At 39.4% G+C, this 26,652-nt stretch overlaps 1 long non-coding RNA gene across 1 annotated transcript; it reads left to right on the forward strand.

Moving 5' to 3' along the window:
- Positions 1–4,662: 4,662 nt before the first annotated feature.
- LOC140706367 (uncharacterized) lies at positions 4,663–12,275 on the forward strand. The gene is made up of 3 exons (XR_012086007.2): positions 4,663–4,785; positions 6,178–6,226; positions 6,850–12,275. It is a non-coding gene; the product is annotated as an uncharacterized LOC140706367 (long non-coding RNA).
- The last annotated feature ends 14,377 nt before the right edge of the window (positions 12,276–26,652 follow it).

The raw sequence follows: 26,652 nt of genomic DNA on the forward strand, positions 1-26,652 counted from the left end.
CAGACACTGTTTATACTGTTGTGCAAAATGCTGTGAGCACCTTTCCACACAGGGAACTCTTCATAATATGGTACTGCTATTGTAACTTTTTCCTCCTACGTAAATTCATATCTGAGGCAGGAAAAAATGGAAAAAGCAATCCGAGAGGAAAGGTAATGATATGATAATGCCATCAGATGCCATCATGAATTGTGGTGAATCTAGCAGGACAATGATGAGATTACTCTGGAATTACTCTGTGTAACATCTCCAGAGACTGAAGTTACAATGAATGAAGCTGCCATGCTCTGGATGTCTGGCATTAGAGCTGTTGGTCACATATGGCAATGGTGTCCACAGCATACATACCTGGTCTACCCTTATCATCCATGGTCCTTCTAACTGGAAATATCAGGCTGTGATAGAACCTAGGATCTTCTTCATGCAACTTGTATGTGTTGCTGCCAACCACTTGCTTATGCCACCATTCTATTGTTCTTCTCCTTGGGGCAGTTCTAGATGCAGCTGTTCAGAAAGCCCTTCTTATATGGGGGTCACACCTGCAGATCTCAAGGCTGAAAGTCCCAAAATGCAGACAACCAACATTGATTTATGTCCCAAGCCTGCAGTATCAATGCAAGCAAGAAGTCTGGCTTTTGCACCTCAGATGTCTTAGCTTACAACTATCACAATCCCATGCTACCTGAGGCTATTAGGAGCTATACCCCAAAGCATCCACAGACCAACAGGTTGAGGAGCATGGATTCAAATCTCACAGTGGAAGAGTCAACAATATAAGGGAACATAAAGGAAAAAAGGACATGAAAGTGAATTTAATGATATATACTTAAATTTTGTTTTTAGTGGCAATCAAACAACAAAAGTGTTACATTTCAGAGAGATGCTGGATTTTAAAAGACCTATGAGGGATATTAGCGATGCTGCATGTCTGCATGTAGGAGTGCTGGGAACAAGGGCTTCAATCCACAGGACTTGTACCCCTCACATGGAACTAAACTGAACAAATGATGGTGGTGACTTTCTGGCTCCATTTAAATCTTTAGGGGAAAGAGAATGGGAAGAGACTTTGATCTCAGGTGGAAAGTTCATTCCTCCTAGCAATGCCAGGTACATTCAGTATCAATTACAAACTCAGCTGCAGACTTAGAGAGTGTGAGTTCTCATCTAAGCAAGTATTTCCCTTTGTCCTCTTTAATCAAAGTTCTTTTACTCTCTCTCTCTCTGAACCATTGCATCTTGCTGTGATTTGAAGCTGACAGTCTTAGTTTGAAAAGTGGCTCCTTGGGCGATTCCTCCTTGATCTAGTCATCTGGACTGTACCATTTCATACTGAGCAGGTAGTAGCTCTGATGCCTGAGAATTCCTCCTAGTACAGAAATTTCCAACATGGAGAAAACACAGAAGGGTGCTAATCTAGCCTTCTGCCTCACACATCTTTTGTGTTTTGAGACTTGGGCAAATGTTTTCAGTTGCAATGGCTCTCATTTGAAGAAAGTACACAGCAGGCACAAGCTTGTTTCTTGCCCTTATGTTCATCTCTGCAGCCTTAAACATTTTATCTAGTTATATCAGTAGTTTGATGTATACCCCATAAAAAGAACTCAGGTCAGCATACAATAAAACAGTTCATTTTCTAAGGCAAGGGTGGGTAATTTGTAGCCCTCCAAATATTTTGGGACTTGAACCCCTTCCCTCACAATTTGTTAGCTAGATCTGGTGAAAGTTGTCACCCAGCAACTTACTGGAGATGACTGTGATGGGAAAACTGTGGTGCTGCAACAAGACACAAATTGACTTAGAGCCATTTTGGGATAGTGGAAGATATTAAGAGATATTATATTTCAAGATGCTCTTCTCCAACTAGCCCTATTTATAGGCCAGCCATCTTGTGTTCAGTTTGTTTTGGATTTATTTTTATTTTATTTTTTGCTGGGAAAAAAACCATGACTTACACATACATCTTGCACTCTTTGAGTGCCACAGCTATATGCTGGCTGCTCCAGGAGGTAAGGATTTTTTTTTCATGGCAATGTTGGATTGTTGTCCATTGCCTGGCATGTTTTTCATCTTCTACAGGACACTCCCCACATTGGTAGGATCCTTCTCACTATAATACATTTGTAACTATAATTGTTTTGCTTGTTGCTTCCCCCCCCCCCCATGACCCACATATGGCACTAATGGGATTCGGGAAGTATGGCAGGTCCACTTAATTTGGTTGTCATGTAGCCAAAAATGTAAACTGGATGGAATGGAGCAATCTTGACAGAATCCAAGATTTTAAGCACAGAAAAATTAAATCAGCTGAGTACATCTCCTTAGGCATTTGCTGACTTACTACCAACATTTGAGTCATAGGCAAATTAGATATTCAGCACCTTTCCTCCCCCATCCAAATTCTTCCATATCTCTTTGTATCTTTAACTGCATAGTCCATGTTAATTACCAAATATGAAGTCTACCTTCCCTATATCTCTTTTGTAACAGGACATCTTGAGGGCCATAGGCTGCTTGTCCCTCTTCTAAATTTAGACTTGGGTATCTCCTGTTAAACATATTAATCCACTGAGATATCAGTCATATCAGGCCTGACCTTTATTAAATAATTTTGAGGTGTGCTCCATTAAACATTTCTGATTTGTAGCTGGGTCAGGTAAAAGTCCAGATCTTTTTACACTGCTTAACACAGTGGTTAACAGGATGAGAAATGACAGATTATTAAAGAAAACTTTTAGGGGAAACGTTGATGTTCCTTTTAAAAGCTAATGCTATCTCTAGTTAAAGTAAAAATTGCTGGAAATAATTTCAGTATCAAGTGATATGAACAAAAATGACAGAAGAAGTCAAGTCAGACTGATGATGTTTGTTAGGGAGAGATTCACATTCCTTTGAATCTAGTAATTTTCTATATTTAATGAAGTCAGTCTTCTTTACGGAGGAGAATTAAGGCCACAGTCTTGCATCTATTTACCTGCTATAAGAGCCACTGCATATGATAGGATTGCTTCTTGACATGCATGTATAGGAATGTGCTGTCAGTTTTCATTTTCATGGACCCCAAAATGAAATAATATTCTCTAACTGTGCGACTATATAAGTGATGCCACCGTGTCCCCATTTCTCAGGGAAAACATTTCATTGTGCTTCAAACTGAACATGTGTAGGCTTGCTATATAAGTGCTGGGCAATATCCAGAAGTCTGGAACCACACATGTCCTTCACTGGAGGTGGGGGAAATGCACCTGCAATCTTCACTTACCCTGGTTTTTTTCTGACTTTTTTCCTTGTAGTTGGAAAGCTTCCTTGCACATTCATGTGGTCATTTCTTTAAACCAAGGAGGGTATGGATGTCCAAGGGCAATAAGAACCCTCAAAGTATGTCAAAATGGCTCATGCCCCTGGAAGACACAAAGCAATCCCTTTTATTATATTTTTTAAACATTTAGAAGACTGAGGGTGTGGGATGCTGGGAATGATGTCTCATGCAAGAACACATAGGGCATAGTCTGCTGCAAAGAAAGGAAGAAACAGCTGCTCCAGTTCAGAGACATCCTTTTGAGTACCCTTTCTTTGTATATTTTTTGGCTTCCCATTTTAAAGTACTGCTGACCAATGAAAGATAGTGAAGTCTTTTGATAAGGATGGATGAAGCCTACGTAGGGATGATCTCTGTTACTCTAATGTGTCATAAGTCATCTGCTCCTTCTACTCAGATGATTATATAATTTATTGTTGTTGTTCTTAACTTCCATGATAATGTGCATTTAAAAAATCTTAGGGAAATATTGCACTATGTATCATAGAGTGAAAATTGACTTATAATAGGGCTTTCAAGATAAGGGAGCTATTTAAAGAGTGGTTTTATCAGTCCCACCCCCAATTAGTTTTCATGGCAAGCAGACTCGAACCCTTCTGAGTCCTTTTCTGTCATTCTGCAACTAGAGATGGGAATGAGTCAAAAATGGTGATTTATTTTGATTTGTTATTCATCAAGGTTAACAAATCAACAAATATGAATATAGGAATATTCTTCGACAAATCAATGAATGATCTGTCAATTCATTTACACTTTAGAGACACCAAATTTGCAGGGAGACTTCCTCAGATGCTTTCCTGCAACTCTTGAAAGATTGGTGAACATTGGATCATGGACCCAAGAATTATATAGTCACAAAGAGGATATTGCAAGAAAGCTCCCCTTGGGTACTTAGAGACTCCAGAATCACAATGTAGCTTCCTATGTCTTTCCCCAACACCCCTGCCACTTTGGTTAAGATTGGATATCACATCTCTGAGTTATTCACCCACAAATTGTATCCCCTCAGGAGAGTTTACCACATGGCACAGAATCCCATGGCCTTGAGGGAGTTATATTTAGCCCCAGCAGAATGAGAGATCCCTTTGGCAGAGGCATGCATGAGGCATCAAGTTTGTCTTCAGCTCAGCACAACATTACATTTGCCAGTGAAGTAGAGCTTGCCCTCAGGAGAACTGGAGGCAAGGAGGCATTTGGCAACACAGCAGGCTTTTTGGCTCCATCGGGCACTGAGAAAGTTGGCAGCAGGAAAGCAGGCTTTTTTTGGCCCCATCAGGTCACTGAGGTAAGTTGGCAGCAGCAAAGTAAAGTGTTTTGCCCCATTGGGCACTGAGAACATTGGCAGCAGGAAAACAAGCTGTCTGAAACAGATCAGCTCTGCAATCTGAAGCCGGGCAATGGGCGATGGGGTGACAAAGATGCTAATTTAGAACTGAGCTAGATGGACCGATGGCATGACTATGTATAAGGTAACTTCTTGTATTCCATAGGGCACTCTTGGTGTAGCAAATGTCTTACAATTTTTATCCCATTCACCTCAGACAATAACTTGTTAGTTCCAGCTACAGCAGAGCCACTGATTTAGTGGGACTCCTGTATTTATTGATTTAACAAGTCTGGTTGATCAGCCTACATGATTTGGACTAGAATTGGATTTAACTCTGTGGACTAATGCATTTTCTCAAAAGAAAAGTTATATGTCAGTTTGTTGTCAATTTGCATAAGCAGGCAGTTTAAAATGAAGTACTTTGGAATGTGTCTGTCTGGCTTGCTGTGTTTGTTGTTTGTTTCTGTAAGTGTGATGCTAATTGTATAAATACACAGATGTTGTTCCCAAAGAAAAGATCTTAGGTCGTGCATAAAAAGAAAAAAGAAAGAGGAAAAATGAACTGAAAAAAGAACTCGAGAAGAAGGTCAGGACCAATACTGATAATCACAGGGACAAGACCTCTTTAAATGATAATGAGAAAGAAGATAAACATGAAATTTCATTACTCAAGTAATAAATGAGCTTAGATTGATTTAGCTTTCATGAGGCACACATTTGAAAATGTCACATTTACACTCAAATAACCTTTCCAAGAAACAAGGATTTATATGGATGTATAAATATTTTGGTGAATGGTTTCCCGCTTCACCAGATCCTCCACACTTGAAATTCATTATTTTGTTAATTGAAATGGCAATTGGAGCACAGTATTTTACGCCTACATAGAAACAGTAAAAAGTGTCAGGTTTACTTCATCAATTACAAGACACAAGGTAAAGATGATTCATTTGTTCAAAGCAATACTGGTACATATCCAAAATTCATAGGGTAGGCCTACAAGAATTATTTGTGTATTGAATTACTGAGGCTGAATTACATGAAGTAGCAGCTTTGCTATTAAAAAGTGACAAAATGTCATCCATCAAACTGCATTTTTCAAAGTATCCAAGTTTGGACCGTCCACTCATGCATCTGCTGGCAGCGGCGGCCTCATTCATTCTTCCAGCCACTTTCGGAGCGCCGCTCTCTTCCCACTCAGCTAGCCACTCCAGGCCGGGGAGGGGGGACAAGTCTCCCTACACGGCTGCTGAGTGGCCAGCTGAGCGGGAAGAGAGTGGCACTCCAGGAGCAATTGGAAGGATGAGCAGGGGCTGTTGCCAGATGCATGAGTGGACCCTTGTTAACTCCAGCTGTGTGGGGATATTTGTATTTGTATACTAATGTGAATAACCCCATCTCTAATCATCACCTTTGGCCTGGTCTAAATTCATACTGGCATCGGTGCTGTGCCCCCGGACTGGAGGATGTTTTGATGTGGCATAACTTGATTTTTTTTTCTCTTCACCCACCCCTTTTTTTCCTCTTCTGCCAGCTTATTCAAATCAGCAGAGCAGTTCTCCTGACAGATTGCTGTGTCTGCGGTAAGGATGCAACACATACTCTGATTTCCCTTTCATCAATGAAAAAAATATGACTTGACAGATCGAGACACGTTGTTGAAGAAAATGGGCAACTGCTGATATAATTTTGCTCCTGAAGAAAACTAAGAATGTTTTTCCTGTCAGTAACAGCATTCACAAAAAATATGGATTTTCTGCCAAGATAAGCAACTTCTACTTTATATTTAAAACCTTGCATTTTGCACCAGAGGCTACTGCAGAGAAAAAGAGGGGTTTTGGTGCAAACAAAACAAAACAAAACAAAACAAACAAACAAAACCCCACATTTAAAAAAAATTAATAATGGGGGAACTGCAAAAGTTCTCATTATCATGTGCAGTGGTGAGAAAACAAATTTCTTTTCATTCTCAGCTGCAAGAATGAAATAAGAGAAGGTTATCACTCAGCTGAAGAAGGTTCTGCTGGCAGAAGGGCATTTCTGCCGGCAGAAGGACATTTCTGCTGGCAGAAGGACATTTCTGCCAGCAGAAGATGTTTCTGAGTAATCCTAAACTCTGACAGACAACCCATTTTTTGAGTTAGGATTGTACTGTTATTCTACTTCTTTCTCGTAATTTGTGCCTTTTTACTTTTTGGAATTCTAGAGCAATTTGTCTTCTGCTGTGCATCAAGACTCAAGAAAACCAGTTGATGACATCTATTAACTAAGCAGGTTCTTGTTCAGTCAAGGCATCACGTTTGGCAGGAAAGCAGTTTTAATCAACACTGTTCATAGATACAAGAGATTGACTTGCACTTGAAAATGAAAATGAGAAAAGCAGTCAGTGCAATAAATCAGAATGAATCCCAAGTGAAAGCAGCTTAATTAATTAGTTGTGAGAATGTTATTGCGTTAATTAATACCAAAAAAATCCACTAAACCCCCCATGCACATATTAATAATTAATAGTAAACAAAAATGCATAATACGTATCTTTAGATTTTCAGGGATTTGTATAATCAGTCGTCATCTTAAAGAATGCATTTCTTTCTAGAGCAGTGCTTCCCAACCTTGGGTCCCCAGATGTTTTTGGACTACAACTCCCAGAAATCCTGGCCAGCACTTCTACTGGTGACAGCTTATGGGAGTTTAAGAATATCTGGGAACCCAAGATTGGGAATCATTGTTCTAGAGGAAGCATGTGTGCCTCTTCTAATGAGGTTTGGAACCTTATTACTTGTAGGAGCATCTTTTCCAAATAATGTCAGCCTGTGCCACCTGATCATCACAGGTCTTGCTCTTATCGGTGCACACACCAACAGGGACAAAGAAGAGCTATACAAAAAATTGAGCCTCAGTTGTGGCACCATCCTTTGGAATGGGCTCCCAATAGACCTTCATCAAGCCCCTTTCCTTTCAACCTTTTAAGCCGATGAATAAGACCGTGCTGTTTGAAGAAGTGCCTAAGGACATTCTCTCCGGAGTCATGCTGTATTTGAGTTGATGGTCCTGCCGTCTCTTAGGTTAGGTTTTAACTACATTTGATTTCTGTTTGTTTTTTTTCTCCTGTTAAATTATGATCTATTCTGATTCTGTTATTTGCCTATATGTTTTTGTACTGGAATAATTCCTTTCACTGTAAACCACCCAGAGTAGTTCTTGCCATTAATTTGGGTAGTATACAAGTCAATGAAATGAAATTAAATAAATAAATAAATAAATATGTTTTAGTATAAAAACTTGTAGAATTATTTTTTTAAAAAAAGAACACAGCAACATAATCTTTACTATTATATTAACTGGGGACACTATTTAATCACTGCACTTTCCCCATCACATTAATTGCATGGTTCACAATGCAATCCCATACATGTGTACTCAAAGTCATTCATATGGATTTATTCCTGAGTAAGGCTGTAGAGGATTGCAGACTTAAACTTACATTGCAGTTAAGTGTTTTAGAAACATTCTGAAACACTTTTGGGGGTGCTTTGGAAACTTAGTTCAAAAAGATTTTTTTTATTCTGCCTCAGACAGAACAGCAAATGGTGCCTGCATCCAAGTCAAGTTACACAGTATCTAAATCCAGCCAAATTTATTTTGGAACATGAGGCAGAAAATCCCAAGTATCTTTCCACATCCCTGGCATTCAATAAGAATTTTTTAGAATGACACAACACAAATTCAGCAATGTGAAAGTGAAGGGGTAACAATTTTATGCCTTTACTGTATCTGACACTGTAAAAGTGCTGAAGTGATCACCTCATTCTACCTAATGGTAAGGCTTTGGTACTTTGCCAAAGCATGACTGTTCCCTATTCAGTCTTTCAGATGATGACCCATTAGGGGAAAAAATCCTTTTAGCCTCTCTCCCAAGTTCCCAATATGACTCTGTCACTTTTCTCTAGTTAATTGATTCCTAGTCTGGCTTGCTCAGTCTTCTTCCAGTGAATAAGGTTTGTTTTAATATAATGAAATGTAGTTTAGTTTTAATACTACAATGCTTGATTACATTTTAACTATTTTAATAGTTTTGTAAGCCATCTTTGGTTTCTGTATTGGAAGAAATTTGTGCTATAAATATATATAATATTAAGATATTATGTAATTTAACAATAAATAAGATAATGGCTGAAATCCTGTTACTTCTTTAGGCAAGTGGAAGGCAACCAGTGAAATATTCAGTTGTTTCTTCCCAGCAGATAAGAAGTTATCCAGGTTTTAAACCTGGTATTTTTAAGAGAATTAGCAAAATTAAAAAAGGTGCACAAAAATTTGCCCTGTAAATTTACCTGTAAATCTTGTGGCTTGTAAAGATAGATCACATAATTCATTGCAAAATAATTATCCAGCTCTGGCAGAGCAAGGTCAATGTATTATAAACCATCTTGGCAACTGAATGTTTTGTCTATGATTTATAAATTTAGAAATGAGATTATCACAAATAATAAGTGAATGAAGGGAAAGGGAGTATTTTACAACCCTACAGTGCTAACTTTTGGAAAACGTAAATCCTTGAGATTCAGGTTTTAAAACTCCATCTTATTGCTAACCTAGTAGAAATACTACATAGAAATCTTGTTGAGTAACAAGAGGTAGTCAAAACACAGATGCTTGTAAACATCTTTATTTCCTAGTGTGGGAATTTGAATAGATACAAAGTTTATGAGGTTTTATATTATGGTAGCACATACAGTCGTTTCTTACCATTATAAAAACTGGGTGAGCAGATAAGAAATTGTTTATAGTAAGAAGAAAAGAAAAACAATTGGTGGGAGTGATAAATATGTGGAGATAGGACACACAAAACAGAGCATTCATCACATCATCACAACTCCATGCTGCTTTGGGCATCAGATATTAAAGAACAACAGTTATCATGGATTTTCCTCCATAGACTTTGAATGATATGGCTGGGTGAGGTTTTAGAATCTCTCTCTCTCTCTCTCTCTCTCTCTCTCTCTCTCTCTGTGTGTGTGTGTGTGTGTATGTGTGTGTGTAATAGTATGCTTATAGGCTAAGAAAGTTGTTTTCTTTAACATATTTTTACTTTTAAGAAATTTAAAGTTTTGAAGAAATATGCTCTTAACATAAGGCTTTTAAAGTTATAATGCTTTTACTTCTCACTGATATGTTTTAGAGATGTATTATCTGCTTTTAAAACTATAAGCTTTTGTATTTTTAGTTTGTAACTTAAAAGATTCTCATTTTTTTATTCTTAAAATACATATGCCTGCATTTTATATTCAAATATGACTTAGCTTCTCCCTATAATTTGAGTTTTAACATCTGCATCTTTTCCCAATTTGCAAGGAAGGATATTTTTGTCTACAATTTTCTTCATAGTTGTAAGATTTTTTTTTTGCCTTTTGCAACAATCCTGAAGTGATTTTGCACATACGGAATATAGAAGCAATATAGATAAATAAAGCTTGTATAACTTGTATAAGTACAAGCTGTCTGAAATTATTGCAACAATGAAAAGATACTTTGATACTCATATGAATTTTGATACGATTGTTTGTGATTGTTTGGTTTTCATTCTGGAATCAACTCTTTTTGGGGATAATGCCAACTATAACAAACATGGCCTTCTGATTTTTCTGTGGAAGTCTATGAAATTTTGTAGGACTTTTAGAAAGGGTTCAGGTGTTAGCTGAGTTAACCTGATAGAGTCTTCATTTAGATGCATAGGGGTGTGTACACTCACTGGCTTGGAATGGGATCTAGAACCCTTGAGGGGACTCTTTAATTGCCAGCTACAAACTTCTGAAAGTTATGCAATTAAGCAGGATTAATAAATAAAATCAATGAATAATTTTAATGCAACTGTAATGGAGAAAGGCTGTAAATTTCAAAAGATGATTATTAATCCACAAAGCAAGAACCTACCATATTATTTTTACCGCACATGTCCATTTAATGCCACTGCAATCCCTCCATATCAATCACTTAAAAGCTGAAACAGAGAAAGCAGATACTATGGATGTTGGCAAATTACTTGTCCTGTAGGGAAAGCCACCTGAGGAAGACATTTTAAACTGATCATTATGAGTTAGCTATTTAGAGTACAACAGCAGAAATAAGCAGAAGAGGAATCTTCTACAGTGATTCTGTATAATACTTGTTGGCTGTTATGTCCAAACTGTTCCAAAGGCTATGCTCACTTGGCTTACAGTTTACTTTTCATAGAGAAAAATACATTGATTGAGCACCCAAGACAGATAATCATGAAAAATTTCTTGTTGACACATTATTTGGATTGCAGATAGCAATGAAAATGCTGAGTTTATTTGCTCTAATTTGGTAAATAGATGATGGAATAAATGAATGAATGAATTCTTCTCACTCTGGATCAGCAATATCTCTGTCACTTTGGCCATCTATTTATCGAACAATTCTTGTTCTGAGAAAGAGTTTCAACATCTTCAGGACTGGAGTTTGCAGCTATCTGTGAAATATAACAATGAGGGAACTGTTCCTTTGTTGCATGGAGCAGTGGGAGCATTACATGGGTTGTTTGTGTTTTTGTGATCAATCAGCTTGTGCTTGCTCAGCATATATAGGCACGAGCAAAAGTGTGCAAAAGATAAATGCACTAATTTTGCACTGAGACAAGAATTCTGTGTAAAGTGTGTCATGTAAAGATCACAGAATCCATTCCTAAAAAGATATTTGGCATATTTATCCTATGCTGGAAATTAAGTCTCTTGAGGAAACTGGAGATTCCTGGAGAAAATGTCTTCATGTGTTGGGATGACAAGTCTATATTAGAATCTCACTAGTTATGAAAGATCTTCACATTCTAATTGCAGCTAACTAGCGCCCCAGGAATCATAATGAAATTATTATGTTCCAGTAATATCTAGGTCAACCTTGGGCATCTGGAAACACTCAAGCTTGCCTGTTCAGATTTCTCCAGATTATGGTTAGACAGCTGAACTAGATGTTTGAAATATCATTCACATTAGATTCATCTCACAAGTAAATTCTTCTAGTGATTAATTCCTATATAAATTAGCCTATAAAGCAAAAGTCAAATGAAATTCCATCAATGTCCAGAAAGTGCTAAATTACATATCTGTCACAGGAAGCAGTATACTGAGGTGAAATGCAGATAAGTTTTTCATTCAAGGGCTATCACCTATGTTTCAACTGCTGGCCTTCAACAATTAGAAAGACAGTGAGATTACTTTTAATTGTTTTTCTCTCTTTTTCTCACTTGTGGAATCTAATCTCTCCCTGTTTTTGCCTTTAACTATGAACAACTGTAGATATATATACCCCCCCCCCCCAAACAATGTCCAGCAATTTTATTGTTTAAAAATTTCTTATCTTTATTGAGCCTCTTTATATTTCTTCTTCTCCTTTAATCACTCTGGAGCAACAGTTCTGGGTACTCACAAATTATGTCACGTCTGCAACATGGCGACCGACGCTCAGTCCAGATAACAGCTTGTTGAGACTTTTGGAGCAGACAAGCAGATTCCTCCACCTATCTATTCCTAAATGGTCTCAATCTCTTCTGAGGTGTTATCTCTCTTGATGACACCCACAATGGAGCATTTCAGCCCCCATTATCTGGTTGATGGAAAGGGATGCCTTCTCAGAGATCTGAAAGACACTACCTTCCCTGCTTTGTGACAATCCCCACCTCCTCAACAATTACAAAGATAGTGAGAGAGCTTCATGTTTAAACAGAATACTGCCTATAAATTAATATGATAATCTTGAAGATTATCTATTGCAATGCTCTCTACATGAGGCTGTCCCTGAAGATGGTACAGAAGCTGCAGCTGGTGTAAAAAGGGTTTGGTCAGCTGGTCTCGGGGACCACTAGATACAAACAAATATCCCCAGTCCAGGCTCAGCTGCACAGGCTGCCTGTACACTTCCATGTCAAATTCATGCTGGCATATAAAGCCCAGAATGGTTTGGAACCATGGTACATTATGGATCACCTCTCCCTAAGAACCTGTGCCACTCACACCTCCCAGGTTTTGATGCTGCAGGTAGCCACCCCAAGGGAGGCCAGTAAGTCTTTGACCAGGAACAGGGCCTTTTCAGTGGTGGTTGCCTCTCTGTGGAATGCTCTATCTGTAGAGGTGCACCATTTACAAAGCACATTAAAACCTTGATCTACAGAGAAGCATTTCTGGACATCCTTCCTTTATAATTTCTATTTGTACGATTTTTAGCTTATATGGATGGTATCTGAATACTGACATCCATTGTTATGTGATTCAAGTATCTGATGGCTGAAATCCTGTTGTGCAGCATAATGTTTAGGCACAAATTGCTGTAACTGAAGAAATCTCCACAGGCATTATCTTTTGTAAGCAAAGTCACACACAATTTCTTAAGTTTCAACAATTCACAATTTGACATTTATATGATTGTTTAGTTTCTGATGGTATTTGATAAATGAGATGCTACAGTTATTCACAATATGAAAACATCATAAAATATGGTGCAACATTTAATATTAAACAGTTTTTCTCTGCTGCCACTTTAATGGATTTGAAGGAAGGAAGAATAGCTAAACTAATTTTACATCCAGGTATAAAATTTCCTATTTAAAATTCCAGCTTCCAAGTTTTTTTCATTCAGATTTCCACTTCCAAAATACTATAGATAAGAATACCAGATTTCAACTGCTGGATGCAAATTCAGTATGCACTTGTTGTGATTATAAGGACTCTTTCATTTATATGTTTTGTACAAATACATTCAAAAGCCAAGGACATAATTAGAGATGGGCATGAACTGCCAGTTCAGTGGCTCATGTCAGTTTGTTTAGAGGCAGCGCCCAGAGGAGACAGGCCATAGAAGCCATGTAAGAGGCAGTACACTACCTTTGCAGCATTTTTTACAGAAAGTATTAAATGCAGTTTTCTCCAGGTGGTGGCAGAATTTCCTTTCCACTCCTCACTGCAGCCCTCAATCTCACCCAAAAATTGACTGTAGAGGCTGTTCTGGCCTCCTGTATCTGTTGTTTGAGATCCATGGGGGCTACATAGACAGAATAGAATTGTTTCTCCCTAGTTCCAGTGGATCATTCTACCCCAGTTTCAGTCCTCCGAGGAGAAAACCTCACCATGGGATACTGTGCATGCTGCCTAATTTGTAGTTATCTTAGAAGTCAGAGACTTTGTGCCATGTAGAAGAATTCACAGCGTGGCTCCTGCTTATATCAGAATTTCCCCAAAGGCCTGGGATATGGTTTCCTAGTATCAACAGACATTCCATCATCTGCTCCTTCCATTTTGGTGGTCTTTGAGTTCTGGCATTGCTTGAGCACCATAGGAATGAACTTCAGCATCAGAGGGGGTTTCTGGAAAGGGCCCCTAATGTAAAGTGAATGACAATGCTGGTAATATTTATATTGATTCTTTATGAAAGTTGTTATCTTTTTCATCAAGTGGGTCTGCATTCCCTCAACATGCTGCTCTCCATGTGGTTTGGACTACAATTTGCATTAGCCCTAGGAAACCTGTCCACTGGATAGTGGTGATGGTATTGCAGTCAGAGATGGAGAGGATACCAGGTTAATAAAGTCTTCTACAACTGAGTTTTGAAATCTGAGACGTTAAGTGGAATGGGAAAATTACTTCTGTTCTTTCTTTCTTTTTTTCCTACCAAAGAGACAGAAATGCACACACATGTCCACAAGATGGTGCTCTGCCCATTTGTGAACATCAAACCATACGGAAACCATTTATACCCAATTAAACTTTTTGAGTCATAAATTATTGAGGGTACCTTTGCAGTAGGAGCCAGTCTTGCTCCTGAGGCTTTCACATTTACAAATAATTTGCATAACATTTCCACAAGAGAGATTAGAAAAATGTGGCACTTCTCCGATAATCTCACATTTAAAGTAAACTATGATGTTGAAGTGATCGTAATCCATTATCTTCTGCCAGGAGGTTGTGCAAGTATTTGTTAAGATGGGAGGAAAAATACTATTTTTGGCTTCCCATTTACTCTTTTAAAAAAAAGCAGTATGAGATTAGTCAGGCATTCTGCTACAATTAATTTAAATAATATTTTGGTCAATTTTTAAAATCATTATATGAAAGATAGCTTTATTATATATCTTGCATGTATTTTGCATAGTCAATGCTATGAATAAATTTGTTCTTAGTCACTGCTACAGCAAACCAAACACAGAGCTAAGATACATGATGCATGCCATATTAAAAAAAATTCTATAACTTTACAATCTAATTTAAGAGATAGCTATTAATAATCTATGGACTGATTGATGGACAAGAAAAACTCCGCCTCAGCAGAATAATATTTTTTTCTCTGACTAAATAAAAGTAAAATCTGAAGGAAAACTGCTTATAATAATGACAGGAAGTGTCAACTAGAGAGGCTTAATACTTCAAAATTCTGTCCTGATCCAGGATGGTGCTATGCTTGTGATGTCCTTTGCTGGATTGCAAAACATACGACTTTGTGACTGCATTGTGATATGCATTCCATTATAAGCCTGACTGGGACCTCAGTTGTGAAATGGTAGCTCAGTGGCCCTTGTGGCGCAGTGGTTAAACCGCTGTGCTGCAGCCAAAACTGTGCTCACGACCTGGGGTTCAATCCCAGGTAGCAGCTCAAGGTTGACTCAGCCTTCTATCCTTCCGAGGTCGGTAAAATGAGTACCCAGCTTGCTGGGGGGAGGGGCAATGTGCAGCCTGCATAATTAACTTGTAAACTGCCCAGAGGTTGAAGCGCTATGGGGCAGTATATAAGAAGCACGCTTTGCTTTTTTGCTTTTGCTTTTGGTGAGCACCTGCCTTGTGCAGAAGCTGTCCAAGATTCAGCCCATAATGTCTGTAGAAAGCCTGGAGCAGACTTCTTTTGGAAACACTGGAAAGGAAATAGCATAGGAGGCCAGGGCTGAGAGGTTGTTTAACTCCAGTTCCCATCAGACCCATCCAGCTTTGCCAATGCTAAGGGATGATGTGAAAAACTGCTTTGAAGGGCTGCAGGTAGGGTTGCCAGATACACGGGTACTAAAAGGAGGACATAGAAAGACAAAAAGGAGGACAAAGGAGGACATATTGAATGTTTCATTTTGAATCGTTCCAGATTAAACCCACAATCAATACAATTTTATTACAATAGCTGCCAATAAATGTCTTTTAGTGAACTGACCAAGAAACAGTCATGTTAAAAAATAAAAATAAATTCAATGGAGGCTTTTTTTCAAAATACTGGGAATAGGCAGGCAGGTGGGGTGGGGGAAGCCAGGGGGAAGGGGGTCCTTCCACCTCTTCCCCTCCCATCCAAAATTATAACATAAAATATACAAAAGCCTGACATTTTATCTTTGCCTGCCTGACAGAGGACATTAGGCTAAAAAGGAGGACATGTCCTCCTTTTGCCTGACATCTGGCAACCCTAGCTGCAGGTTACCCAGCCATTGGTATATATGAAGAAGTTCAGAGGCTCTGGAGGCAAAGATCAAGCCTCCAGTAGGTCACGTTGGATATAGAAATAGTACTGAACAGCCCCCCATTTAAAGGAGGAGGAGGAGAAGAAAAGAAGCCCAAATTTTCTTGGGTTGGGCACTGCTCATTCCTTTGTTCTTTGGTTTTGTTTTCAGAGTAGCAAATTCATGGGGGCTTGTTAATCAGAAATCAGATTCAAGGACATTAATTTGGCCGAAATACGTTTAGTGTAATTTAATTTAATTTTCACTGTAGAGATTCTGGGTAGCCTCTAGAGTTTGCAAAATGGCCAGAGGGAGGGGTGCAAGCAGCTCTTGAATCATGCTTTGATTGTCCAGTTGCGCACAATACTGGACTATACTGAACTACTATATTGAGCCAAACACATCATCTTACCACACACAACAGTTTGGCTGGACTACAGGTAGCTGATCATAATAACAGTGGATTCCTGCAGGACTGACTGAGAATTGCTGATTGTTACAGTCGGGGATTTCATCTCTGTTGGAGCTGGCAAAATAACTCACTTCCTTTTGTTGGTGGTCAAGTGGGGGCCATGAGCTTCATTTGCAAGTACTATTGCTTAGTCACAAAGGTTCTGAAATCACATCTCTGGAACGCTAATGGATTTCAATCATCTGTCAACAAGCTATCTGTAACATAAAGTTTGGCCTTCACTATGAGGCAGGCTCCAGACTTGCCATGTGGAATGCATGGCATATGGATGGGGAGGAAGGAATGAAATGTGGCTTTACCAGGGATGCATATTGATTCACCGGGGGAGGGGAAAAAAAGAAAAATACAATTGCTCCCTTGTGCCCTATGAGGACATGAGAACAATGGGTGGGAACACTCTTAACCCCCTCCCCAAATGATTACCTTTTAAAAGAAATTGACCACAAGAGAAATTGTGCATGTAAAAGGGGTCCCCCCCCAGTGGGGAATATATATATATATATATCGGCAGGTGAGATGGATGGATGGATGGATGTGTGTGACCCAGAGCCCTTTACTGATTGCTGAAAACTGTGACTTTGCCAGATTCATGCAGACCGTGGTCATTACATGAAGTGTTCATTGCTCACTTCTTATCCCACTCACAGTCTTGCAATTTTTGATGCTGTGATAAATATGCAGGAGGGTATTGTAAAGTGCAACTGTGGTGCAAGTGTAATTATTTGATTCCTCCACAATGAACTCTATAGGAAGCCACTCCACATTTTCCTACTGATAATGTGGTTAATTAATTAGCACTTTGTGCTCTGAAAATTTAGCTCATGCTAGTTGAATACCAACATTGCCTTGATAACTGAGCATGCAATGCTGCATATACTGAACAACAGTTCAATTGCAGGTTTCAATCTGCTGGAGCAAATATTCTGCTTGTTCACTTCTCCGCTTTTTATCACAATTGGCTTCTTAAAAAATAAAATAAAATAAGACAAAGGCTAATGACATTTTTGGGGGATAAATTACAATTCCCAGTGTGGTGTAGTGGACAGAGTGACAGACTAGGATTTTGGAGAACAGGGTTTGAATCGCAATATGGTCATGATGGGTGAGTGGAACTGGTAAAATCCCTCCTCAAATATCTCCCTTACTTTGAAAGCCCTATTAGGGTCACTATAAGTCAGTTCCAACAAATTGGTGTGTGTGTTCCACAGAACACACACACAAATTACACTACAAGTTAATGCTAGAAGAATGAACCACTCTCAGGCACTACAGCACTTAGAGGTAACTAGCTGAAATTAAGGAGAACCTAGACACGGAACGCTGTTACCTTCCCACTGAGGTGGTCCCTATTTATCTACTTGCATTTGCATGCTTTTGAACCACTAGGTTGGCGGGAGCTGGGACAAGCGACGGGCACTCACTCCGTCGTGTGGATTCGATCTTATGACTGCTGGTCTTCTGACCCTGCAGCACAGGCCTCTGCGGTTTAGCCCGCAGTGCCACCACATCCCTATAAGAGGGTGACTACTTTGCATATCAAAAGTCATGTAGCATATGTTTGTAAGAAGCAATATTTTCAAGTTACTTTCAGCTGTAACTTTTCCAGAGTATTTTCAAATATTCTGAAACTGTTTTTAAGTGTCATCCCATTTATTTATTATTCCTAAAACAGAATGGAATTATTTTTTCATTCTGTATTTTTTCTAAAAATTCAGTATTTTTGCATTTTTAAGGTATGATACCAGAATTGGCCACTATAAGGAAATTTCATCTTTCCCTGCATTTTTCTGGCTGTTGGAATGGGGAACACAACAGATAAACACAGTAACTCACTTTTGCAAAGAGAGCAACCATCGCAATAATGATCGCCTGGCTGCCTCGAAGTAATGAGTAATGTAGTGAGTTTCTTTTACATAATAATATTTTAAGATCTACTAAGGTTAAACAAAAGCAGAAAGAAAACTGGTGATCTGGCTGCAGTTCCTTACTGTTAAAGACTCCACCCATTCTAAGGCTCTCAAAGGCTTCTCCAGAACAAAAGCAAGCCCTACAAAGCAACCTGAAAGGAAGAGATAAGAAACTTTCCTTGAGATTAGATTAAATATTTCTAGGAGCATAAAGTTATGTAACTGGATGAAACAGAAACTATTCTAATCATTTTTAGTCCATGATGTTTCTAGTGTACATATTGTCAGAGGTGATGGAGTGGGAAGAAGACAACAGATATAGCATCTCATGACAAAATATAAATTTACAGATTTCTAGGTATCATATTAAAGAAAAGTCTTCCCCAGATGTGTTGAACTATCCAGATGTCTTCAAATACCGATCCCACAATCTGGGTGGACAGATTAGGGATGTGAACCTTGCAACTCTCAGAGAGAAACAAAAATCACTGTCGATTCTCCTTGAAGCCAGATTTCTCTATACAAGATTTTTTCCCCCCTTGAGAAATCTCACAGATAATTTCCTGGGATTTCTTGGAATCTTCACGGTCATTTGCTGCCAAGGACAACCGGTGAAAAAATAATGGAAAACAAAATGAACTAAAAAAGGCAAATGAGACTTACTTTTGTAGAAAGTTGGGAAATGCCACTCATACAGAGAGAAATCTTAGTGTAGAGTCTTAGCTTGGCCAGAGTTCAGCGGGGGGGGGGGATGAGAATTAGATACATTCAGCCTTGAGTACTGTCACAGCCATAGGATGAACATATGAATGTGCATAAGTGGGAGATCACAAACTAGCTTCATTATCCTTTGATATGTCGAACATGTCATTCATCTACTACCTGCATTAGTCAATTATAGAGATGGTCATGAACTGCCAATATGGCAGTTCATGATGATTCGTTTATCACCCGGACAGGTGTTTGGCACTTCTGAACCCTGCCTCCTCCAGCAGGAGCCCCACTCAGAGGCAGCACCCTGGCTTCCCTGCTCTGCCTCCTCTGGGCGCTGCCTCTGAGTGGGGCTCCTGCTGGAGGAGACCGGGCTTAGAAGTGCCGAACACCTGTTCAGGCGATAAACAAACTGGAACAAATTGCTGAACCTGCAGTTCTTGCCCATCTCAAGTCCAGCATTTAATAATGCTCAAAAAATGAAGCAAGTAATTGCACTTGTTAAATTGCAAGTTGGCTGAGTGTTGATAAAACAAGCCTTCATCTATATGATTTGGAGGCATTTTACTTCTATCTAATTAAGACAGGATAATCATTTATATTTATTTTTTTATTCCTCAGATTTCTATAGATTTGTCAGAGAAAGCAATCAAATAAAAGCAATTAGCTTTGTGAATGCTTTTTTATTTTTAAACTTCATACTACCATCAGTAATTAACAGTATTTCATTTGCACTAATGGGATGAGCATACACAGTTATACATACTGTCAGGCTCTTTTTACTAGCCATAAAATGTAAGCACAATCCTTTCTTCATGCACATGCATGCGCACACAGTCATTCATCCTCAGTTTTCTAAATATACACCGTTGGGCCAATTAAGTGTTGTGTGCATGATTATCTGATTCATCAGTTGAGCAATTAAAAACGTAAATCCACTGCTTTCTTTTTCACCTTCTCCCACTCCTGTCACTGTAATTCTGCCATATTTTCTATGTTTCTAGGACAAACGTCTGTGTGATATTCATCTTCCATTTCTGCTCTTTTCTACTTTAGCTCTTCATCCAGAGAAGACTTTTCTGTAGTCACTTTTCTTTCATTGAGTCTATTGTACCCTGAGGCAGGTAGGCACAAGAGAAAAAGTTCATAGGCTCATGCCCTGAGTCAAACTGAACAGAAAATAAACCTTTACATCCCCCACAAATATACATACATACTTATAACTTTAAGACAACTCTTGGACTTCAACTCAAATTGAAACCCAGGAAAAAAATCTATCTGCTCAGGAAAAATTTGATCAAAAGAGACTGGATGTGTTTTTAACATTTCTAGCCCTCAAGCAAAATGAGTCACATGAACATATAGAATGGGCCAGTCTTGAAGTTTTGGTTCTGGCTCTTATACAGTTTGGGTTTTCTTGGAGTTTTGTGTTGCTTTGTTCTCTCAACAATTTGTGACGCACCTAGCAAAACAACTGCCTACAGCTTTAAATGTGAAGAATTCATTCCACTGCAGGCCTCTTTCAAGATGAAAAACCTGTTGTAGGAATCTAGTTATCTGCATCTAATTGATTTACATCCCAGTGTTGCAGTCTTGAGACCCATTATGATTCACTCTAGGTTTTTTATGTCTTACAGTGGTGAGAAACAAGACCAGTCCTACTAAGAAGGAAGGTGAAGCAGGTTGCTTCAGGTAGTGGAATTTGAGGGAATAGCTGGAAATAAAGATTCATATCTGAATGGCACAGCTAGACTCACTAAAGTATTGGCCTTAACATGAGAAGGTTCCATTTTATGCTCCTTTTCTTGGATCAACACTGGGAAGATGAATGTTGAATGTCATGTTCCCCTCACCAGTACCAAACTGACAGGGCCAAATTCTGCCAGAAACTGAAAGTAAAGCAAATGTCATCATGTCTACAGCTTCAGAAATTATTCGGAATGTTAAGTAAAGCAGAGATATTTGTCAGGTTCCAGACAGATCCAGAGCAAAACAAGGATGTCCAGAGTGGCACTCAAATCAAACTGGGGCTCTTCAAAATGCTAAATATTTCTTCAGACATTAAAAAAATAATTTTAAAAAATACTTAACTCCAGCAAGTCTTGCACAGAATACAAAATTAATAGTTTGACAGAACCAGGAAGCCAAAAGCAAAAGGAGACTGACAGTTCAAGCACCAGAGAAAAGCTCAAGTTCTCTTCAGTCACAGAACCCTAGGGAAGAGTGGGCTACATATCAGTTTGAAGTGAATTGGTTGTGATTGGTATGAGAAATAATTCAGATGGAATCAATGCAGGTGGTATTTACATACCCCAGAGCACACCAATTTTATGGGGAGTACTTATCTCAAAAAAAAAAAAAGAAGAAGAAGAAGAAAAAAGAAAAAGAAAAAAAGAAAAGAAAAGAAAAGAAAAAGAAAAAAAGAGGTAAATTAAGGTACAGACAGAAACAATATGCCCTGGCACTTCCAGTTACTATGTTTGTATATGAAAGCTGAACATCGAAGAAAAGTTTAAAAAAACCTTTTTTTTTTTTTTTTTTGAAATGTGGTTTTCAGGAGAGCATTAGAGAATCAAAGAATCATAGAATAATGGAATTAGAAGGGCCCTATAAGGCCATTGAATCCAATCCACTGCTCAGTGAAGGGATCGATCTTCAAGTATATCTGACAGATGTCTCTCTAACTTTCCCTTGAATGTCTCCCGTGTTAGAGTGCAAAATGCCTCTCGCAACAATTGGTTCCTCCTAAAGCAGTGGGTTTATGGATAGCATGGGCTGCCAGAAAGGACAAAGACATGGATTCTATATCAAATTAAGCTTCAATTCTATCTAGAAGGAAAAAGAGATAGAGAGAGACTAAACTGAGGCTAGTCTACTTTGCACATATCATGAGAAGGCAAGACTCACTGGAAAGTTAAACTGGGTTTAGGGTTACTCATTTAATTTATCTTGATCAAATAATATGTTCCCTCTTGATTTTTCAGCAGCCCTAAACCTGATTTAAATTTCTCTTTGATTCTTTGCAACTTATGGAAGATGTGTCTTGTTTTTCCATTTATGATCATTTTAATATTTCTAGTTACAGCTACATGACAGTTATTGGTAGCAATACAGGGAATTTATGCAAGCTGAATCGTAGGTGAATCTTAAATTCAACAGGTGACTCTTAATTTTATTTTATGTATACTTCATAGTAGTTATTAGCTATGACTGTCAACAAAGCAATGTTGTGACAGACTGCATGCATTAAATGGCTTCATCTCATTATATACACCTGAGCTTCCTCTTTCTCTCTCACACACACACAAATTAGAACAAGTTTCAGTGATGGACTGAAATGTATTTTGAACTCCTCTTGCCTTGAATTGGAGCAAAACTAGCTGCAGCTCAATCTGAATGAAAGGTTGCGGTTATTACTTCTGGATCACTGTCACAAGCTCCTTCTCTTTGTAGTCTGAGGAATGCTTCATATTTTATTGTAGAGGTGTAGAGAATAGCTGGGTAGAAAGATTGGCCTTCCACATGTGGTTCTGACTGATAAGCGTTACTAGGGCAACACAGGACAAAGCCACCAAAAAACAAGTCCCATGCCACTTCAGGAACCTATTAAAGGGTGCAGTTACAGGAAGGAAGTCTGGGAGTGGCATATTATAAAGAACAATGTTACCTATAACACCTTATAGTAGGGGGATAACAATGTATAAGATGACAGTGTATAACAATATTATTCTCCTGAAATAAGTAATAACCGCTAACAGCACTACGTAACATTTGATATTATCAAGCATTGGTTTTAGAGAGTCATTTAAGGACCATTTTTTCCCCACAGTGGCAATTTTTTGTGGATGACAAGCTCCCTTCCTCCGCCCCGTCCTGAAGCTCCCAAAGGTGTTCTCAGGCTGAAATGGATCCTAAAGCAGCCACTGAATCTGGGAACGGAAAGTACCACTTAAAGATTAAAGTCTGTGGTGATAACATCATCCTTTATGTGCATGGAGTTGTGCAACAGGATTCCAACCTCTTTCTTAATTTTGAAATCTGAGACTGTAAGCCAGGTAATGGTTTAAACAGGAATGTAGTGGTATGGCAGGAATGCAAAGAAACCCAACCGGACAATTTGTCAACTCTTCTACTTTTTCATTATTTTTTCTTTCCTTCGGTTTTCATTCAGTCTTTTCTTCTTTTACTCTTTTGTTCACATAATGCACAGCAGAAATTTTCTTTTATTATCTCCCTCCAGTACCATCATGTGTACATAAAGATATAATTGGAGTCCAAAGCAGGTACATTTCACAGAGAAGGAAAGTGAGGAGATGGTTGGACAGGACAGATATAATGAATAGACAGCTGACCTATGCCGGGAAGAGGAATAAGCTAGGGAAACAATCTTGGAATGTTGCCTGCTGATACATGGATATGGCTATGTTTCTAGTAGTCTAAAATGCTCCAAACTGGCACTCCATGTAGACCTAATGGTGTACTTCTTGAATGATGGGCAGCTGATTAGATCTGCTTTACAGCACAAAACTATGGGTGACGGATGATGCAAGCAGCTGGCAAGTCATGCAGGTTATAAAGAGAAGAGAACCTTAGGCAACCAAGACTTCATGACTGAGTTTGGAGTGCTTGTTTATGATGGTTGGTTTTGTAGCCCTTGTTGGCAGTTTGTGGCACCCTCCCACCAGCTGTCCATTTTTCACTTGAACTAGAGCTCCATCTGTTCAACAAGCATTGCTGGGCAAGATCAACGTGGTGCTATGATTTTTTTGGCAAACTGCAGTCTCCTCAAAGGCCACAAGGGACTGGGACGACTGGCACAGAAATCCCAAGCACCAGGTGGCAAACTAGATCATTATAATTATCAATACATGAAGAAAAAAAATTGGTCATTTGCTAGCAAGTTATAGAATGCATGGTGAGAAAAATAACCTTAGCCCAGAACCGAAGGACCACATAACACAGATGTATGCAGAATGAAACAACTACTGCTTTCAGTGATAATGAGTTGCTGGCTGAGATAGAAAAGCTTTATTCAAACATGTCCTAAAGTTTATATAACACATGTGTAAAGGGAGGCAGACTGCTGTCTTCATGACCTGTCGTTTTTCCATGCATATAAAGTAAGACATATGTATAGACATTCTAATATACACAGACATAATTACAGACAATCTTAAAGTGGCAGAATGGATGTATACATGGAGCATGTGAATCACAAATTATAGGGGTTGAGTGAAACCAGACTTGCCAAGGGTCACAGAGCGCCTTCCCCCCTTTTGCAAGGTCCAACCCACTGACATGATATGGGATATAATGAGGAAGGTACCCCTCTGTACTGCTTGCCCTTCTAGTTGGGAAAGCCAGTAGAACGTTAGGGAATTCTTGCTGTTCCCTCTTGTCTCTGGTCAGAGATGACAGTGAGAATGTGCTTCATCTGCCTGACATCCTTCTCAGTGTGAAGAGTGGGGAAGACATAGCCATCTTGGCCTAGGCACTGGTGATGTGATTTAGCAATACTCCAGCAATTAAGGAAGTATGAGTCATGGGAAGGGGATGTTGTTACATACAGCACTGATGTTACCTGTCTGTCATGGGTTTGGAGGGAAAGTTCCATCCTATGGGGAGTGGAAGGCGGGACATCAGGAGGAGGGGCTGTACTGTATATATATGTGAAGCGTGTGTGGAGAAGAGGAGACGCTGGGATGTGAAGAAGCAGCAGCTGGGAAGAAGAAGCTGGTGTGGGAGTCTGTGTGTCAGACAGGGTACTACTGTGTGTCAGTACCAACCTGATAGGTTCAGGTGTCTGTTGGTTAGCCAGAACTGATAGGTTCAGGGTCTGTGCTTCAAGTTAAGGGTTCTGTGTGAACCAAACTGTATGCATGCATGAATGAGACTAAGCCACGTTACTATATCTTATTCACCTGATCATTTTATTTTCCCTGTGTGTTGTTTTAAATAAACCTTGTTCTTTATTTGTTTAAAAATCCATCCCTGGTCTGTGTGACTTCTTATAGGGAATGGTTGGTGGCAGCTTAGTAAAACTGTGGCATATCCCAGTAGGTCTGGGTTTGTCACATTGATTGGTGTCCAGCGTGTGGGATACGACTGGTCCAGTTGTCCAGTGGTCCAGCAAAGCCTTGGCAAGTGTGCCCAGAGCAAGGGGGGTCTAGTCAGGGACAATCTGAGAGCACGTAGGTAATCTTCTAGGTGTACCTCACGGGGGGGTGCACTAGTAGAAGAACGTGTAACCTCAGATTGGGGGCTAGATTAGGGAGCTCTGAGGCAACCTGGTTTTGGCGGGAAAAAGCTGAGGCAAAACTGTGAAATAGCAGTGAGCTAGCTTGTCTGCTGAGGGGCCCAGCAGAGGGGGGTAGACTCTAGCTCGCAACTGTTGCAAGTAGTGCTGAAGGACAGCAGCAATCTATAGGGAAAGCTGGTTCTGAGGCAAAAGGAAAAAAAAAAGTGGTCGCTTTATTTTGAGGCTTGACTTTTGAAAGCAGCCTGTGCTGGGGGGGGGATTATGCCCTTGACTCGAAGCCAAATGGCAGAAATGGGTGAAGTGAAAGACCCCCAGGTTGACCAAGGTTCTGAGGATGAATTTGGCTCAGTGCAGGGTGACACCACGGGAGAACAGAACCCAGAACTCAGGAAAATGCTCATAGCCCAACAGCATGAACTGAGGATGAGGCAATTTGAAATAGAGGCCAGAGAAACAGCTGAAATCTGTCAGGCAGAGGCAGATGCCAAGAAAAGGGGAATGGCCATGAGGATAAAAGAGATGGAACTGAAACACCAAATTAGAATGGTACAATTGGAATTGGATTTCCTAAATAAGTTTATTAACAATTTATCAGTTGAAGAAATGTCAAAGAAGGAAAAGTATGAGGCTCAGGTCAGACAAAGTGAGCAAGAACGTTCAGCTAACACCTGAAACCCCAGTGAGATTTCTGGAGAAAAAGGGGATTTTATATAGAGAGACCCTGAGGAATATCTCAAAAGGGGGAGATGGGATCAGAAGTCAGCTGGTGGTACCTGAAAAGTATCGCCCCATGATCTTACAAAGGGGGCACTCTGACATGTTTGCTGCACACTTAGGGGTGAACAAAACACAGCAGAGAATCACACAGAATTTCTACTGGCCTGACATAGGGAAGCAGATCAGGGAGTTCTGTAAACAATGTGATGTGTGTCAAAGGCAGGGGAATAGCCGCGACAGGACCAAAGCAAAGTTGTGCCCTTTGCCTGTGATTGACACTCCGTTCAAATGCATAGGGGTGGATATTGTGGGACCTTTGCCCAAGGCCACAAAGAGGGGGAACAGGTTCATTCTCACCATTGTGGACCATGCCACGAGGTACCCTGAAGCCATACCCTTGACTAACATTGAAACTAACACAGTGGCAGATGCCTTGGTGGGGTATATGTCCAGGATGGGAT

This window comes from Pogona vitticeps, chromosome 4 (genome assembly GCF_051106095.1).
Source record: "Pogona vitticeps strain Pit_001003342236 chromosome 4, PviZW2.1, whole genome shotgun sequence".
Taxonomy (NCBI): Eukaryota; Metazoa; Chordata; class Lepidosauria; order Squamata; family Agamidae; genus Pogona; species Pogona vitticeps.